At 45.5% G+C, this 19,656-nt stretch overlaps 1 protein-coding gene across 1 annotated transcript in view; it reads right to left on the bottom strand.

Moving 5' to 3' along the window:
* Positions 1-2,500: 2,500 nt before the first annotated feature.
* TGIF2 (TGFB induced factor homeobox 2) overlaps positions 2,501-19,656 on the bottom strand; it is a 379,781-nt gene continuing 362,625 nt past the window's right edge. Inside the window, exon 4 of the transcript XR_013839648.1 lies at positions 2,501-2,511. The gene's annotated coding sequence lies outside the window, so the exon portion shown is untranslated. The remainder of the gene's footprint in view (positions 2,512-19,656) is intronic.

The raw sequence follows: 19,656 nt of genomic DNA on the forward strand, positions 1-19,656 counted from the left end.
AACATTCCCTTACCTGTTGATTTTCCTGTTTTATGCATTTTTTCATATAATGTAAAAGCTGCTTTTGGAAATCTAGTGGAATCTAGCAGATGTTTAGCACTCATTTTAATTAATTCTTAATTTGAAATATTTGTACCCTACTCTTCAGACCCTGTATTCTAACCCCCATCCCCACCTGGCACTGGTAAGTATAGCTCCTGAAGATTATCCTATCCCTCCTACTGTGAAAAAAGTGCCGGAAATGCACGCTCCCAATAAGACACTGGAAAACAACACTCCAAATTATATCTGGTGACTGGAGTGCTCAATTTACACATTCCCACTGAAAGAGGGCGGATTTGCATAAACTTTGTGTGTGCTAATTTACATGTGTAGATACATATTTAGGGATAATCACCCTGATTTAAATAATATAAATACATCTCACTTTGGTGGGGAACACTGTGATCAGGTGACCTTTGTGTCTACTCAGCCCTGGTGCTAACTGTTGACGGACAGCTTCAAGGCCCCTGATGACCCTTCCAAAGGATTCTTTACCATTAAATCAGACTTAAACCAGACAACCCTTCAAATAGAGGACTATCTGCTGTAAACAGGACACATGGGCATGCTACTAGAGAAGGGCCATAACACAATGGCAGAACATCTGCATTGCAGATAGAAGATCCCAGGCTAGGAAAGATTCCCATCTCAGACCCTGGAGATCTGTGACATCAGTGGAATAATGGTCTGACATGTTCCTATGTGCTAATGACAGTGTTGGCTGCCATATTATTAGCATCTGTTTTCTGTGGATGCTAAAAAGGAGGGGGACCTAGTAAGCTAGTGATTCCTCTTGGACTGTGGTCTATGAGTGCACTGATTAGAGAGGCATAATGCCTTGCCCTATCAGTTTACTTCATCTCCTTTTTGTATGTGTGTTACTTTATCTCATGTTTGTTTTCTTTTTCTTTTTTTCAAGATTTTAACAATTTCAGCATAACAAAATATCAAGACATATCATATTCATTATTTTCCCCTCCCCCCCAATCCACCCCTCAGACTTCCCTCAGCTTCTATCTCTCATTTCTCAGCACATATTATTCTCTGCATGTTATAAAATCATACATATCCTTACATTATCTGTCTACCATGTTATCAACCAATAAATTTGTGTATGTTTATTCAAAACCTGCTACGGAGAAAAATGGGAGCTTTTTACAAATTATCTAAAAAGACAACAAACTGAACTGGACTCCATCTCATGTTTGTTTTCAGGGACTGTATGGGGGGAAACAGAAGCAAGGGATACCTTGGAAACAAAGCAATCAGGAAAACACACACGCAAGATTCACACTGGGTAAAGCAACAAAGGAACTTAAGAGCCCCCAGTGGATAATACCAGAACACTATCTAGTTCAGGGGTTGGCAAATTTTTTTAGCCGCAGGCCAATCCATTGTTCCTCAGACCTTGTGGCGGCCCGGAGAAGCAGCACTGGGGAGGGGAAGCTGGAAGAAGAGGCGGGGGGGGCAAATAGTCCTTCTCCCCAGCCCTAGCTGCTGTGCTTACCTTCCCAGAGGCTGCTGCTGCCACTGCCACCGCCACTGTCATTGCTTCCCGTGGGTAGGTAGAGTGAGTTCGTCCGCTCCGCTATCTGACCCACAGGAGCACTGGGGGGGGGGCATTGGCAGTGGAGGGAAGATGAGCGGCACAAAAGGGCTGGCTCTGGAGAGGGGCTGCTTAAAATGGTGCTCAGCCAGCTCAGTGCAGCCCCCTTCCTCCTCTAGGCAGGGCAGGGAGAAGCCAGGAGGAAGGAGGGAGGAGGCGCCGCCATGGTGTGTTTGAGGGAGAGGGGGGGGAATGGAATGGTGCAGAAAAAAATGGCAGCCGGAAAGAACAGAATCTCCACGCCGATTCAGGGACAGTCTGCAGTCCAGATCCTGAAGGCCATTGGGCCTGATCCGGCCTGCGCACCTTAGTTTGCAGACCCCTGATCTAGTTCAACATACTTTTCCAGCAATGGCAAGCCCAGTGTTTCACAGAGACCTACAAGCCATGTATGAGAACAATCGCTCTGCACCATTATGTGCCCCCGTCTCTGGCAACCTTGTTCTCCTATAATGGCAATGGTGCCCACCTGAGAGGTGCCAGAACTGAGTTCTGTTGAGTTCCGGCTGATAAAAAAGCCCTGGATAATGCCTTTGCTAACCTGGAGGGAGGATGAAGATGTGTGTGTTGAACCCCCTGCCCTTTATGTAGTTGAAATGTTGCCTATTGTAGAAAGGTATGAATCACATCTGTTGCTCTTCTTTAACCAGGCCTTTGGCTGATTAATATTCTACAGCCTTTTAAATGTGTGTGGGGGTATTGTTTTTTGTTTCTGTTTTAACTATTTGTGCTTTTATCTCATGTTTTTATCTTGTGAACCACCCTGAGATCTTTTGAGGAAGGGCGATATATACATCTAATAAATAAAATTAAATAATTTTAAAGCTGCTAATTGATTCTGCATTAATTTTACTGTAATTTGCCTGAACTCATTCCACTGTTTATCTCCCTCTGTTTATAGATTTGGCATTTCAGGGGATCCCCAAAGGTCTTAAGCACTGAAATCCCATTGAATTGTAATGCGAACCTGGAAAAGTTGATTCCATTGGTTGGAATTGGAAGTTGCCCTGGAAGCCCTGATCTTCTGGAGTGGGTGAGTATTGTTTAACTTTCTGAAATATGTTGCATGGGGTGGGAGGAATAATCAAAGCCTCAGGGGTTTCCTTTGTACTGTACTCTGATCCTAACCCATCAAAGTGTCAAGAGTCTTTATCAGTGAAGTGCTCTTCAAATCCCATCTAAGATAAATCATGGCAGATTTACAGAACCATGCTGGTTTTTCTGGCTATTTTTTCTTCTTGTAATGCTATGGATAAACTAAATGTCAATAACTCCCATTATACTCTTCATGTTTTCATATTGTGGCGGGGGGGGGGGGGGTGAAGATTCAATTCAATTCTCATTGTAAAGCCAAATATGTCAAATTTGCAATATGAGAACTGAAACACAGCTAGCCTCCAAAATTCACACTTACCTGAATTTTGCGATGCTGTTCTCCAGCCAAGCAAAAATGTTTATATTAGGAGGAAATGTGTGTAAAAATGAATATATTGGTGAAATCAACATACAAAAATGTATTATATTAGGATATATTGCTTGCAAAAATGTGTACATTAGTCAAAACTGCATACAAACATGTTTTTATTTGAAGACATTCACATTAAAATGCAGAATAATTTTAATGGCAATTTTAATGACTATAGAAATGTGCAGAACTGAATTTAAGATTGAAAAATTGAGAAATTAAGAAAAATGAAATTGGGAGTTTCTTCCATCCCTATGTTATGCATAGATGTTATTCTAGATTCCCCCCCCCCCCACCTTAGCATTAGTCTCCTTTGCTTTCTACAGCTTAGCCACAGTATAATTATATAACTGTCCTCTCTTCATACAGTAATGTGCTTAAGGCTGTTTTATACCAGTGTGAAATTTTCTACATGGAAGTAATACTTTATACCAGAGAAGGGAGTCATGTGACTCTCCAAAAGTTGCCAGATTCCTGTTCATCTCAGCCTCAGCTATCATGGTCAATGGTAAGGGATGAAGGATGATGGGATTTGTAGTCCAATAACAGCTGGAAGGCCGCAGGTTCGCCGTCCCTGCCTTATGCATTGTTAAACTATGGAATTCACTGCCACAAGCTGTACTAATTGCCACCAATATGGATGGCTTTAAAAGAGGACTAGAAAATCAGTGGAGAAGACTATCAATGGCTACTGTCTATGATGTCTGTGTATATTACCTCCAGTATCAGAGGCATACAGAGCAGAGAGAATGTAGGTGTGCTCATGTCCTGCTTCTGGGCAGGTTTCTGGACTGTATAGGACTTTGGTCTGATCCAGGTGGTTTCTTCATAAGTGCATGAGCAGGACACTTTCTGCCTGTGAAGTATTCTTGTCGTGCTTTCCTGTGCCAACAAACTTCAAGAAAAAGAAAGGAAGGAGAGAGGGTATTGCTGGTATTTACTTTAAATATTTATATGTTGCCTTGATGCCTGGCAGTATATTTCAAAGGCAGGTGGCAGTGTAATAAAGTTAAAACGTAATAAAACATAAGATTTGTGAGTGTGTGTAGCACTGTCTGGTGAATGCATGGGATGATGCAAAATAAGGATGGGGAATTTGTCACCCTTTGGAAGATGCTGGACTTAAGCTCTCATCATCCTAGACCATTGGCCATGCACGTTTGGACTGATGGGAGATGTAGTCCAACAACACATAAAGGTTTCCCTTTTCCTGATTTAAAATGCCAACTCTCTAACTCTTTGATGTTGCTGCTCTGGTCGCTGGTCCCTTGGGATGCCTTATCCTTATGCCAATCCAACAAGTCTCTTCACGATATGAAGTGGGATCCCCAGTGCTGTGTTTTGCCTTAGCTGATTCCTGCCAATTCTGTACAAATCCCTAGTAATCCTTTATTTTGTGCGTGTGAATCTTACTAAGGTATTGTGTGTTAATCTCTTACACCACCTCCTCCCAGTGCCCATAATCATTTGAAATGGCTGTAGATTGTGGTAATGACCCCACCTCATCTTGTCAGTTGTTCCGCTGCCTCAGCACAATGCAAATGTGAGGCTCGTCGTGCTGCCCAATTTATTTATTCCACTCAATTATTTCATCCAGTGAGTTTGTGGGGAGGGCTCTTCCCCCTGCAAGCCCATTCTCCACCTTGGGCCTGGGGGTGGGCCCCATACTCCATCTCAGCATATAAGGCTCCAAGGAGGCCTCGGGACATTGCTGCTGTCACTTTACCGTGAGTTTGTGGAGAGGACCGCTCCCCCTGGAAGCCCATTCTCCATCTTGGGCCTGGGGCCGGGCCCCATACTCCACCTCAGGATATAAGGCTCCAAGGAGGCCTCGGGACATTGCTGCTGCCACTTTGCCGGTGGGTCTTGGGGAGGACCGCTCCCCCTGCAAGCCCATTCTCCACCTTGGGCCTGGGGGCGGGCCCCAGACTCCACCTCAGCATATAAGGCTCCAAGGAGGCCTCGGGACATTGCTGCTGCCGCTCTGCCGTGAGTTTGTGGGGAGGGCTCTTCCCCCTGCAAGCCCATTCTCCACCAGGCCCGGGGGGCAGGGCCCACACTCACCACCGCCACAACTTTAAGGACACTGGTGCTGCTGCAGCAAATGTTTAAAATGTTTTTATATATTTTAAAGTGTTCTAAAAGTGTTTTTACGTTTTACTTTGTTGTACCACCATAAACGGTGGTTTTTATCCATGTATTTTTGTTTTGTTTTGTTTTATTTTGGGTTGGGGTGGGATGGTTGTTGAGTGGGGTGGGGATTGGTTTTGTTTTGGTGTAATTGTTTTTTGTTTGTTTGCTTTTATATTTTGTAAATGGAGGCGAGTATGAGGCTTGGGATTCCTACTGTGGAGGGGCGAGGGAGGTATGGCGGTGGGGGCAGATGTCATAGGCAAAGGGGATCGAGATACGGATATGCTCGTACCCCTTCCAATCTGCGCCCCATCCCGAGAGACGAGGGTAGGGTGAGCAAGGATTACTCGCCTCCGTCACTGGTGTTGTGCAATGCCAGGTCTATAGGCAATAAAACCGCCACCCTGCGAGATTTCTTCATCTCGCAGGGGGTCGACCTGGCTTGTGTGACAGAGACCTGGGTGCGCGAAGGGGATACTGTTACCTTACGAGAGATGGTGCCCCCGGGTTTCTCCGTCCTCTACCAGTCGCGGACTGTGGGCCTGGGGGTAGGGGTGGCATTATTAATCCGGGAAGATTGTTCTTTCAGGGCTCTACCATCGCCATCGATCCCCAGCATTGAATGTGTTGGCTTAGTGTGGGGCTCCGAGGTGAGCTTGGCTGTCTGGCTGGTGTACCGGCCACCTAGCACACCAGCAGCCACCCTGTCAGGCCTTCTGGAGGCGGTGGCCGGCTGGGCCTTGGAGTTCCCTAACCTATTGGTATTGGGGGACTTCAACCATGCTGATGCCACTCCCTCCTCACAGGCTCTGGACCTGGTGTCTTCCAAGGCGACACTAGGGCTCTCCCAGTTTGTTTCGGGCCCCACACATCAAGCAGGCCACACGCTGGATTTGATCTTTGGCGTCGGTATAGATGTGATCATGTTTCCTTCGATGAAGGTGCCATGGTCTGATCACTACGTTCTGAAAGCCAGGATTGATGTTCCACCCCCACCCTGCTTAGGTGGCGAGCCGATTTGGGCTCACCCGCAGAGGCTGATGGACCCTGATAGATTCCGTCAAGCCTTGCGGGACCTTTCTCCCCCTGGCGACTCATTGACTGAGCTTGTTGAGGACTGGAATACCCAGTTCCTGGCAGCCATCAATGAGATTGCACCTAAGCACCCTCTGCCACCCCGCAGAAACCAGGCTCCCTGGTTTACCGAGGAGCTCCGGAAAATGAAGCGGGACCTCAGATGGCTAGAGCGAGTATGGCGGGGTGCCCGTGACGGAGCTTCAAGAACATCTTATAGGGTTTTTATGAAAACCTATGAGATGGCAGTGAAGGCCGCTAAGAAGTCCTACTTCTCGGCCTCCATTGTATCCGCTAGCTCTCACCTGGCGCAATTATTTAGTATAATTCGGTCTTTAACGTCCCTTGAAGGACAGCCAAATTTAAATAACAATTAGACACACAGCTGTGAGGCATTTGCGAGCTTTTTTGCGGAGAAGGTCCTGTTGCTCCACCATGACCTCCCTGCCAATTTGGATACAATAAAGGAACTGGAGGCCCCTCGACTGTCCTCGGGTCCGGTATTGGACCACTTTGACCAGATATCCCCAGCCAATGTGGACAGACTCCTCCGAGCTGGAAAGCCCACCACTTGTCCTCTCGACCCATGCCCGTCCTGGCTGATTAGAGTGTGTCCAGATGAGGTGCGGGCCCCCCTGGGGGATATCATCAATTTGTCCCTTGGCACTGGGACATTCCCAGGGGAACTGAAGGAGGCAGTGGTGCGCCCGCTTTTAAAGAAAACATCATTAGATCCCTTAGATCTATCCAATTACTGCCCGGTTTCGAATCTTCCATTCCTGGGTAAGGTGATTGAGAGAGCGGTTGCTGAACAGCTTGGTAGGTTTCTGGATGAAACATTGGCTCTGGATCCATGCCAGTCCGGCTTCCGCACTGGTCATGGGACCGAGACGGCTCTGGTCGCCCTAACAGATGATCTCCGCAGGCAGCTGGATCGAGGCGGGTCGGGGCTGCTGATTCTTCTAGACCTGTCAGCAGCCTTCGACATGGTCGATCATGAACTCCTGGACCACCGCCTTGCCGACGTGGGGATCCAGGGCACAGTCCTTCAATGGCTGCGCTCGTTTCTCTCTGGTCGGGGACAGAGGGTGGCGCTTGGGGGGGAATTGTCATCCCGCCACTCCTTGGTGTGTGGAGTGTCCCAGGGTGCGATACTCTCCCCAATGCTTTTTAACATCTATATGCACCCCCTCGCCCAGCTTGTCCGGAGTTTTGGGCTGGGCTGCCATCAGTATGCTGAAGACACCCAACTCTATCTGTTGATGGATGGCCATCCTGACTCGGCCCCAGACACACTGATCAGATGCTTGGAAGCTGTGGCTGGATGGTTACGTGGGAGCCGGTTGAAGTTAAATCCTTCGAAGACAGAGGTCCTCTGGCTGGGACGGGACGATATGGGATTGAGGGGGCAACTCCCATCTCTTGCGGGGGTGCAATTAGTGCCAGCACCGTCCGTTAAGAGTTTGGGTGTAATCTTCGATACCTCCCTCTCCATGGAGGCGCAGATTGCAGCTATAACAAAGGCGGCATTTTTTCATCTCCGCCAAGCTAAGCAGTTGGCTCTCTCGCCCTGACCTAGCCACTGTGATCCACGCGACGGTCACCTCCAGACTGGATTATTGTAACTCGCTCTACGTGAGGCTGCTCTTGAGACTGACCCAGAAACTCCAGCGGGTGCAGAATGCCGCAGCGAGACTCCTTACGGGGTCTTCGCTGCGAGATCACATTCATCCGGTGCTATACCAGCTGCACTGGCTCCCGGTGGAGTACAGGATCAGGTTTAAGGTGCTGGTTTTAACCTTCAAAGCCCTATATGGCCTAGGACCCTCGTACCTACGGGACCGCCTCTCCTGGTATGCCCCACAGAGGAACTTACGGTCTTCAAATAAAAACATCTTGAAGGTCCCAGGCCACAGAGAGGTTAGGCTGGCCTCAACTAGAGCCAGGGCTTTTTCAGCTGCAGCTCCAACCTGGTGGAATGCTCTGTCACAAGAGACAAGGGCCCTGCAGGACTTGACATCTTTCCACAGGGCCTGCAAGACAGAGCTGTTCCACCAGGCCTTTGGTCAGGGTGCAGCCTGACTCCCTCCTTTGGCAATCTTTACAAAACTTTAGTTTATGGTTGCCATCAATTTTGATTTTAATTAATTTTTATAATGTTTTTGTAATGTTGCACTGTTTTAGTGTTGTTAGCTGCCCTGAGCCCGGCTTCGGCTGGGGAGGGCGGGATATAAATAAATTTTATTATTTTTATTATTATTATTATTATTATTATTATTATTATTAAGCTTCCCTATTTTCACTTGGATCCTTTCCAGGCCCTGGTGACTTTGTAAAACAAGAGCATCCAAGAAAGATTAAAATTAAACTGTGTGTGCAATTGCGTTTCTTCTGTAATTTGCACATATGTTGCCCCAGGCTGTATGTTGAGCCTTGGGTACCTGGCTACAAGTATGTCGGTAGGAAATCAAATTGCAAAATTCCAGGTCCCTGAATCCAGGCAGCCTAATCTGCATTTATGCAAATCAAGTAGATGAGTCCTGCGTATTCTACCAGCTATTTGTCTGAATTCTGAATGGCCAGCTGGGAACTTCATTTAGGAACTGTGCCTCCCTTGCAAGGGAATCGGTGGAATTATCTGTCTTGTTGTATGCCGGAGGTTCTGCAGTTGTAGCTATATCTCCTCAACTTTGTTGTTGTTGATAGTTAAAGGCCAAAGGCCTGGTTATAGAGGAAAGTTTTTGCCTGATGCCTAAAGATGTATAATGAAGGCGAGTCTTCCTGGGGGGAGCATTCCACAAGTGGGGAGCCACCTCAAATGGTTGCAGGGTCTGGGTTGGTTCATATGAGGAGAGGTGGTCCTTGAGATATGAACATGTATGTGTACTTGCATACTCAACTGACACATGTAATCTTTATTACTACATTTTAATTTTATCATTACATTTATATCCCAACTTTTCTCAAAGGAGCTCAAGGTAGTGCACACACACACACACACCTTCCATTTTATACTTGCAAACTCTGGATTTGAACCCTGGTCTCCTAGGTCCTAATTCAATACTCTAACCACTACGCCACACCGATTCTCATGAGATATTTAGCTCAGTGTCACAGTGTGTCTTGGAGTATTATACCTTACACTATTATTATTTAATTTATATACCACTTAATGCCAAAATAGGCTTCTAAGTGCTTTGTTGGAAGCTGCCCAGAAACATGCATAATTAAAATGCATAATAAAATAATTCTATTAAACACAAACTTATTATTATTATGAAAAATTTACATACCACCTTTTATTTGGAAAAGAAACACACCAACATCCATAATTAAAATATGCAGTATAACAATCCCATTAAAACTACTCTGCATTTATAAAAGGAAACACAAGTCAACTATATACAGTAGAAGTAAAGGGGTTGCTAACCTTTTGGGGCAAATGAATACATCTGGAATGTTGAGAGAGTGCCATGGGTTCTAATCACAAAATGGCTGCTGTGGGGTGGACCATTTCGCGGTCCTGTCTCTTTTTATATCAGGAAGGGAATAGCCAAGGGGTGATGGGAGTTGTTATTCAGCAACATCTGGAGGGCCACAGGGATTGTTAGAGTAGCCAGTGACCCATCTAGTCCAGCATCCTGTTCTCACAGTGGCTGGCCAGATGACCATGGAAAGCCAGCAAGCAGAATCTGAGCACAAGAACTCTCTCCCCTCCTGCTGTTCTCAGCAACTGGTATTCAAGAAGTATTACCACCTTAGACCATGGAGGCAGAGTACGGCCATCATGGCTAGTAGCCCAGTAGCCCTATCCTCTACAAATTTGCCAATCCTCTTTTAAAAGTAGCCACTTTCTTTGCACCGTGCATAATTTTATGCACCTCCAACATGTCCCTCCTACTTGACTCCCGCCCCCCCCCAATCATAAAAATTCCAAATGTTTTCTGTAACTTTTCCTTGTATGGAAGTTGGAATGTTGAGAGAGTGATTTTGATTCCCATTTTTTGCACCTTTTCCAGCTCTCTAGTTTCCTTTTCGAGGTGTGTCATGAATTGGCAGGAGCAAGGGGAGGAGGAAGAGGATTCTGGTGAGGGGTGTAGCCAGGAAAAGACTGGGACACATTGGGACAAGAAGGGGATGGGGAAGGAAAGCTTTCTTCTTCTTCTTTGGTGATCACTCATCGCTCAATAAGATTGCCTTCCATGAACACGGTCTTAACAGTGTGTCTGTAGGTGACTGTGGAGGCCAGTTCTGAATCCACACGTCCTTCCACAGTGGGGACATAGGTTTCCAGGTGGGAGTTGATCATGGTGAGGGTTTGCCAAAGGTGCCTTCCTCTTAGCTTGTTTCTCCCTTTCGTCCTGAGTTTGAGTGTCTTCAAAGTCCACATCACCTTTGGTCAAGGCTGTTCTCCAGTTTGAGTGCTCACAAGCCAGTGTTTCCCAATTGTTGGTGTTCATACTACATTTTTTTTAGATTTGTCTTGAGAGTCTTGCTCATAGGGTGATGGAGGATGGCAAAGGGATGGGGGTCAGTGCGTAGGAACCAGAGCAGCAGGACCCAGAGCCAGAGGGACTCTGACTCCACAAACACAGCAGGTTCTGGAGCAGTGGGAGGGGCATTCTAGGAGGCTGAGGCAGGCAAGGGCCCACAGCCCAGCTCCCTAGTTGACCAGGTGGGACTCACTAGCTCTGAGAGAAGATGTGTGATTCCTCAGCTGGAGTAGGCTTGGAACATTTGAGGGTCATATGCCTCATCAAGCCCAGAGTGCAAAGTACAAAAGGGAAGCAGATCTGAGGTACAGTGTCTGCTGAACTGCCCATGTTGATGGACTTTGGCTTGGATGCTCCTAGATTTCTGTAGGACTGTGCTTTGGGTTTGACTCTGGACTGTATCCTGACTGCTGAACTTCAAACTTGGCTGCTTGGTTTGACCCTGAACTGTGTTTCCTGACCTTTGGACCTTGCTTGTGTGGATTGACTTTGAACTTTGGACTTTGCATGCTGAATTACTGCCAGGTAAGCCAGGGGCTCAGGACAAGGTGTGAGATAATCTTGCCATACTGTTACCTCAAGATCCTAAGTTGCTGGTTTCTCTACTGGTACAGCCACCGTGCCTCCTACTTCCTTTCCTGCTCCTATCATTTTTGTATGACAGTTTCCAAGGCTGTGTGTGCACTAGCAGTTCCTTGTCTGAGTGATAGCACCCAGGTGTGGTGCATGTTAAGTAGAGTGTCTGGGTTGACTATGCATTATCATCACTCTGATATACACCCCCCTTTCAGATCTGCACAGGCCTGCCTCTACCCCCTAAATGTTGCTAAATGGCTCATAAGGTTTTGTGTGAAAGCGAGGAACACATTAATCCTGTGCTAAACAATAGCAAGTATACCGCTGTAATGATGAAGTTGCTTAAGAAGCCTCTCCTGTGTTACCTACCAAGATTTCTATGTAGGTAGAAATAACCGCTCTCATTGATCCAGAATGATTTCTTAGTATGAATGGATGCTTCTGAGGATTTCTGTGAAGGTTGCTAAGCTACTGGTTGGATACAGAAAAATGCTGTGTCAAATGTAACTGGATTGTGAATGGCAACTAGTAAGAGGAAAATTACTTCTGAAAGGTGTCACGAGCATTTGAGCGCATCCTTTTATGTGGAGCTTAAAATCTCCTCCCTTGGAGTATACCACAGAGGCAAAGAGCGGCCATCAAACCCCCTAAATGACTGTTTTGTCCTTGGAGTTATTGCTAAGGATTGTGGGTAGAAAATCTATTACCCCTATTATCTTTTACTGTCTGCAGGTGTGGTCTTTCCATGGCAGATCCACACCATACATTTAAAGCACAGGGAACCATTGTTTCCTACTTAGAGCTATGAATCCCTCTCCTTAAAGTACAGTTCCCAGGATTATTTGGGGAAAGTCACATGTTTTAAATGCACATTGGGTGTGTTTTAAATTTATGGTGTGGGTCTGCCCAGTCTCATCCAGCCCAGTATCCAATTCTATTTTATGTAGTGACATAAGAGTCTAAGGAAGTGAGTTTCTATTGAACTTGCAGAGTTACACAATGCAAGAACAGTTTATCAGTAGAAATCCTTTTTTGTTGTTGAACACAGAGGATTGCATCCAGGCTTAGAGTAGATTCTTGAAATCACTAGGTCTATTCTAAGCATGAATCTAACCCAGAGAGAAAAGGGAAATTTATCAAATAAAATAACAGAATATTTTCTAACTTCTCTGCTTTCATTTTGAAAGTACTTTAGAAAATTGCTTAGCTGAGTCTCAGTTCATACCCTCTTAACAGTGTTGAAGCCATGGTGGACGGCATATTCCCTAGAGGGGTACTTTCTGATCTATCCCCTAAGATGGAAAAACTTGTAGAGCAAACAAACAAAAACATCTTGAGACAGAGATTGATTTTTGGCATTTTGCCTGTTGAAGCTGGGTCCAGTGGGTTTGGCTTTGTCACTTGTGAATTCAGGAGCTGACAAAAAGGAAGTGAGCTTTAAGTTTAAGACTGTGAGTAAAGCCCTGCTGGATTAGAGCAAAGCCCCTTCTGGTCTACCACATTGGCCATGCAGATCCCTGTGTGAAGCCCTTAAGCAGGGCTTGTGTACAATAACTTTCCCAATTGTTCCCCCAGCAACTGGTTATTCAGAATATAATTCCTCTCAGACTGGAGATAATATATAGCCATCATGACCTGTATGCATTGATGGCTTTGTCCTCCATGATTTTTTATTTTATTTTTTATTTTGTAATTCATTTTTAAATGCATCCAAGTTGGTGGCTACCACTACTGTCTGTCTGTCTGGAAGGTCACATGTTGTGACTGGGATGTGAGAAAGCAGCCTTCCCTCCTTGGAACAAGTGTGCCAGTTGTTCAGACATCAAATGGACACATGGAAACATTGGGTACCATTTGCATAACTTGGGTATCAAAATGTATCTAGAAAGCAGTTTCTTCATCACAGTTCTCCATCACATATTTAGTGGCAAGTATTACATGGGCACGGGTAGCGCTGTGGGTTATACCACAGAGCCTAGGACTTTCCGATCAGAAGGTCGGCGGTTCAAATCCCCATGACCGGGTGAGCTCCCGTTGCTCGGTTCCTGCTCCTGCCAACCTAGCAGTTTGAAAGCACGTCAAAGTGCAAGTAGATAAATAGGTACCGCTCCGGTGGGAAGGTAAACGGCATTTCTGTGCGCTGCTCTGGTTTGTCAGAAGTGGCTTAGTCATGCTGGCCACATGACCCGGAAGCTGTACGCCAGCTCCCTCGGCCAATAAAGTGAGATGAACCGGAAGCTGTACGTCGGCTCCCTCGGCCAATAAAGCAAGATGAGCGCCGCAACCCCAGAGTCGGTCACGACTGGATCTAATGGTCAGGGGTCCCTTTACCTTTACCTTTATTACATGGACAGATTGTTTGTGATCTGTCCTTGTCTGATAGGATATTGGTGAGTATACTTGTGCCACATCTTAAGAGAGACATTTGAGGTGGCTAATATACACCACAAGGGACGCAGGTGGCGCTGTGGGTTAAAGCCTCAGCGCCTAGGACTTGCCGATCGAAAGGTCGGCGGTTCGAATCCCTGCGGCGGGGTGCGCTCCCGCTGCTCGGTCCCAGCGCCTGCCAACCTAGCAGTTCGAAAGCACCTCCGGGTGCAAGTAGATAAATAGGGACCGCTTACCAGCGGGAAGGTAAACGGCGTTTCCGTGTGCGGCTCTGGCTTGCCAGAGCAGCGATGTCACGCTGGCCACGTGACCCGGAAGTGTCTCCGGACAGCGCTGGCCCCTGGCCTCTTAAGTGAGATGGGCGCACAACCCCAGAGTCTGTCAAGACTGGCCCGTACGGGCAGGGGTACCTTTACCTTTAATATACACCACACTTCAAACCATGTTCACAATGGAGGCACGTCTTAAGGTTCTTGATGGTGTTTACTTCATTGCAAATTTTCCAATCTATGCTTTAGGATTGCAGCAAAAGGCAGCTGATTCATTCTAGACTTGCCAAACTGATATGGCTCCCAAAAGATGAGCAAGGAGCTGCCACAAAACTTCAAACGTGTTTCCAAAGGATCAGCACAATGAGTTCAGCTCAGCTTGGATATGCTGCTTGGTGCTTCTTCCTGCATCTTATGAACTGAGTGTTGGTGCAACCTCTAGATCAGCAGGAAATCTCTGCCCCTTTACTGCTTGCTTATCCCTCTTATAGCATAACATAACAGGTTTAAGTGGAGCTTTGTTATGGCTCCTTGCTGGGCAGCCAGCTTCGCTGCTTCCATGTGAGAGTCATATCTGGCATTATCAGTAGATGCATCTTGCTTTGGCAGACCTCCCAGTCAATATCTAGGTAATTAAAAAGCCCTTGTGATTAAAGCACCAGCTTTCTCATGTCCCTCTAATTTCTAATCTATGCTGTATAAATGCCCTAAGGTATATAATGCCAGTCAAGAGCCACCTGAGCCCCTGAATTGTCCTTATCTGCACTGTTCACTGGGCTCATTGAGAGTTTACCTGCTGCTTTTAGCCACCTCATGAACGTACCTTAAATTTGCAGCAATTGACATGTCCAAGCATTTGATATTTTTGCATTGCTTCTTCAACATAATTGTCTTGGCTGTGAGTCCTGGAAGACTCGCTCCCTGCCTTGCAGGCTTTTTCCCACCTGGCCTGGGAGGGCAAGGCCCTGGCTGACTCCAGCTACAAAAGCTGAGGATGCTGCTCTTGAGCTGGGGTATTGTTTGGGATTTTTTTGTTGGCAGGGTTGTTGCTGTTCTCTCTCTCTCTCTCTCTCTCTCTCTCTCTCACATCTTGTTGTAAATGTGGAAATTGCTCAGTAGAATTGATGTATTTACCCATCCCAATCATGATGAAACTGCTCCCAAAGTAATAATAATAATAATAATAATAATAATAATAATAATAATATATTATTTATACCCCGCCCATCTGGCTGGGCTTCCCAAGCCACTCTAGGGGGCTTCCAAAAAAATATTAAAATACTGTAATACATCAAACATTAAAAGCTTCCCTAAACAGGGCTGCCTTCAGATGTCTTCTAAAAGTCTGGTAGTTGTTGTTCTCTTTGATATCTGGTGGGAGGGCTTTCCACATGGAGGGCGCCACTACCGAGAAGGCCCTCTGCCTGGTTCCCTGTAACTTGGCTTCTCGCAGTGAGGGAACCGCCAGAAGGCCCACAGTGCTGGACCTCAGTGTCCGGGTAGAATGATGGGGGTGGAGACGCTCCTTTTCTTTGCCTTGGCAGCTACTCTGTTCTCTCATCATCTACTTGGTAAGGGGTCTGAGACTCCGGGAGCAGTTGCATCATGATTGGGCCTAGGAGAAAGCAACTCTGTGGAAGAAGAGGTAACTTCTTAAAGGAAGTCGGAAATGCCCAGAACAAAGTGTCAGCAAAATGGACAATGACCTTTCTCCCCTCTTGTCCCCCCCGCCAGTTTATCATAAAGAGGCTAAAATTGAAGTGCCTTCCTGTAACAAAAGCCATTTTCACAAGTGTGGAGCTCAGACTGTGGCATTTCTATGTTCTTTTTCTGTCTGGTCTTTTGCTCTGCTGCTCCTGCTGTCTTTCCATTTAACAGCTATTTGAAGCCTACTTGTATTTCTGACCCGAGGGATATCGGCATCATCATCTTAAACAACAACAATACCTATTTATTAACCGTCTTATAACCACTGCCCCAAGGCAATTTACACATAAAACAACTAAAAATAGTTAAAAGGATAAAAACAACAAATGCATTTGAAATGAGACTAAAATCCTAACAAGCAGACATTGGTGGTAAAGGCCAATTTATCCACCTGAGAATGCCTGTCTAATATGCAGCTAGGCAGCTGTACTGGGTTTCTTCTGCCTATAAATGCCAGGGTCAAGTGTGGAAAGCCCAGCAGGTTCTCCTTCAACCTGGCCAGCAGGTTCAAAATATACCTAGTGAATGGTATTATCTTCATATCCCCACACCTATTTGTGAATAACACATCAAACTTCAGAAGAATCTTATGAATAGAAAACCCAGCTCTGCAGAATCTATAAAGTCCTCTCAGCTACTGTTAGACCAGAAAGTTAGAATTCTTCCTGTAGCATTTTGCCAAGGCATTAATGTACCTTGCAGCCATGCTGATAGTTACCTTTGGAAGAAATCCATTAAATCGGATTTGCCTTTGCCCACTATTCCTCAAGGCCCCAACCTTGGTTGCTGACAAAAAACCTGCAAATTTCAGCCTAAAAACAAAAGCTACTTTAGATATAACAGGCCTCATAACTGTTGTGGCAGCATTTCTTCTTTATGATTCTGCAAAAAGACTTCAGCCATCCTACAGATCTAGTGTTGCCATCAGTTCACAACTGTATCAAACTGCTTATATTTTAGGAACTCTGTCCATAATAGGTAGGGAGGGTATTGTTACTGAGTGGTGGGAAGTGCCAGGGGCAGAGCCACAGGTTTAGCATCCTTTGGATAAGAGGGCACTGCAAACTTAAGATGTCTTTGACACTTTGGGGGAAGGGCCATAGCTCAGTGGTAGAACATTTGCCCTGTATGAAGAAAACCCAGTCCCCAGCATCTCCAGACAGGGCTTGGGGTGTGGGGACTCCCATCCAAAATCCTGGAGAGCTGCTACCAGTCAGTGTAATTATATTGAGCTAGACGGAACAATGATTTGCCTCAGTATATGACAGCTTCCTATGTTTCTTATTCAGATATATGAGCAGAGCACAGTGAATGCAAGTCCCACTCCTATAAGTAGACCACACAGCCTTAAGCATCTCCTCTCACAGAATATCATTGAGGGTATCATGGTTTCTACTTAAGCAACAAATTACCTGGCTGTCCATAATTCGCTGGGTTGAAAGATAAAAACTTCATCACAAAACTGGGAATAGGGAGAGAGTTTCCTTCTTGAAATGATTACTTATAATATGGATATGGAGCTTTATTTGTTGTCTCTCTCCAGCTTTGCTGCCCCATTGCAAATGACTATCTGTTTAGATCAGACATGTCTGACTTGTGGCCTTCCAGCTATTGCTGAACTAGCTCAGTTGGTCAGAGTGTGGTGCCAAGGTTGCAAGTTTGATTCCTGCATTGCGGGGGGGGGGGGGGGGTTGGGATAGATTATCCTCAGGGTCCCTTCCAACTGTACAATTTTATGATTCTGCATCATTGCTGGTTGCCGCTGATGGAGAGCCACAGGTTAGCCACCCCTGTTTCAGATATTAGTTCGGCAAATATACCTGCACTTTTCTGGAATCAAACCTATATCCACAATAGAAAGGCAAACGGCAGTCTGTTTCCATTTTTTCTGAGACTGAAGCTTCCAAAATCATTGAAACAGTGTACATATGAGTCAATACTGATGAGGATGCTGGAGTAGTTGGCAAACTTTAACTGGGTTGAATTATAAAAGTTACCCAATTAATAGGTGTGATTAGTTTATTATATCATTAATCACAGATTAGGTGCATCTTAATTGGAGCAGTCGCTGAAAGGCACTGATTTTGTGGTAACCTGCCTGTGGTCTCCAGACAGATGTTGTCATGTGTAAGAAGGTGCCAGGTGACAACAAACAATAATGTATGTTCCCCTCTACATTGTGGGTGGGGTTTGCCCTGGGTGCCTCACACACACTCCAAATCAGGCATCCTGAATCTAGCAGTGGTCTGGACACTGACTCAGAGGCTGCTGCAGTATCAGATGGGTCAGGTTCAGAGCTCAGAGCTGCAGGCTCTATAAGGGGGGACCTGCAGGCTCTATAAGGCCAGAGCTCAGGTCCTCACAGGAACCTTCCCTTCAGCCTGAAGAACCAGATGCCTCTCACTGTACATCACCAGTCTGCAGAATGCTGGAGGAGTGCCCATCCTTAGACCTGAGGGCTGGTCCTTTGAAGATCTGAAGTTCTCTGCAAGGGGGTGGAATCTGGACAAAGTAATCTGAAAATAGAGGCTTAAAAAGCTGCAGTCTGTTCCCATCCTTTGTCAGAGTCTGTTACTCACATGGAGCTATCCATGGTCTGGGTACTTTTTTCATGGCATCCAGCATTAGGCTAGGCCACAAGTGTCCCCACTCCAAAAGAGAAACAGATATAAAGTTAATATTGTATTAGTTGGAAAGAGAAGTGTTAAAATGACAGAGTTGATTTCTAGGGAGGTGAGATGGACCGCAGAGCAGGAAATGGCTAGAGTGCAATCTATAAAATGGTGAATAAATCAATACAGGCCAAAATGTAGTCTGACTGGAATAGCTCTCAAAAATGTGTATTAAAAGCTTCTTTTCACAGGTTATTCTAAATTTAGCCTCTACTTTTGCTTTATCAGTGCTTCCAGACAACCTGTTCACTGAACATTCATCCTGATTTTATTTTTTTTGCAGGGAAGCAGGATGTTGCTGTCTGTTTAATGTTTGATCTGTTTGTGAAGAGGTTAGATGACACTGTGTCAAGTGTTATCCCACACTTTTCAAGGCATTTTTATGTCACTTTCCTTATCACAAGAAGCCTGATCTTTTAGGGAAGCAGGTTTGTTGCAACTCACCTCCCAAACAACTATAATAGAATTTGCCGATTGAGCCCGACACAAAATCAGCAGCAGTTAGGATGTGCCCCAAACTCCATATCAACAACAGCATACATAAATATAAAAATATACATTATACACTGCTCAGAGAGCTCTTTGATTAAGCAATGTATAAATCTTACAAATAAATATTGATGAAAGCAATGGATTAGAAAGTATGTTTAAATCTCATTTATGCCAGTGATGTGCCACAAGAAGTAGTTGAACCAATCAATAGCTCACGTTGCAACTTACTTTTTGAGAGCTTTGGATCTATTTTACTATTGTTTCAGCTCAAAAACTAGGGCAAGTTAGTGACTGACCTAAAATATCAACCTAGAACTGCCACTCTGAATGGGCAATGGAAGAATGAGAGGGGCTGGGCTGGCCAGCCCTTATTTTCTAACTGTTTGTCTGCATGTCTGAACTCCGCTTATGAGCATTTTGATTGTACAACATATGCCTTTACTATCTGCAGCCTTGGTTGTATGCAAATGAAATTCCGATTGCTTATAAACTTCTGGATGAAAACACAGTGGGCATGGGGGGCATGGTGGACTACAGTATATGCTGCACATGTAAAATTAAGTGGGTTAGCAAAATAGCACAACCCCCTCCAACCTCCCAAAACACACCTTTTCACTGCTGCTAACAGTGGAATTTTATATGACATTGTGCATAAGCAGACCATGCCATGACTCAATCACCGTCTACTGCAAAATCCCATAGCCTTCAATGAAGCTCCTCAGAAACCAAAAAAAACTTG

The sequence above is a fragment of the Podarcis cretensis genome (assembly GCF_951804945.1).
Source record: "Podarcis cretensis genome assembly, chromosome: 6".
Taxonomy (NCBI): Eukaryota; Metazoa; Chordata; class Lepidosauria; order Squamata; family Lacertidae; genus Podarcis; species Podarcis cretensis.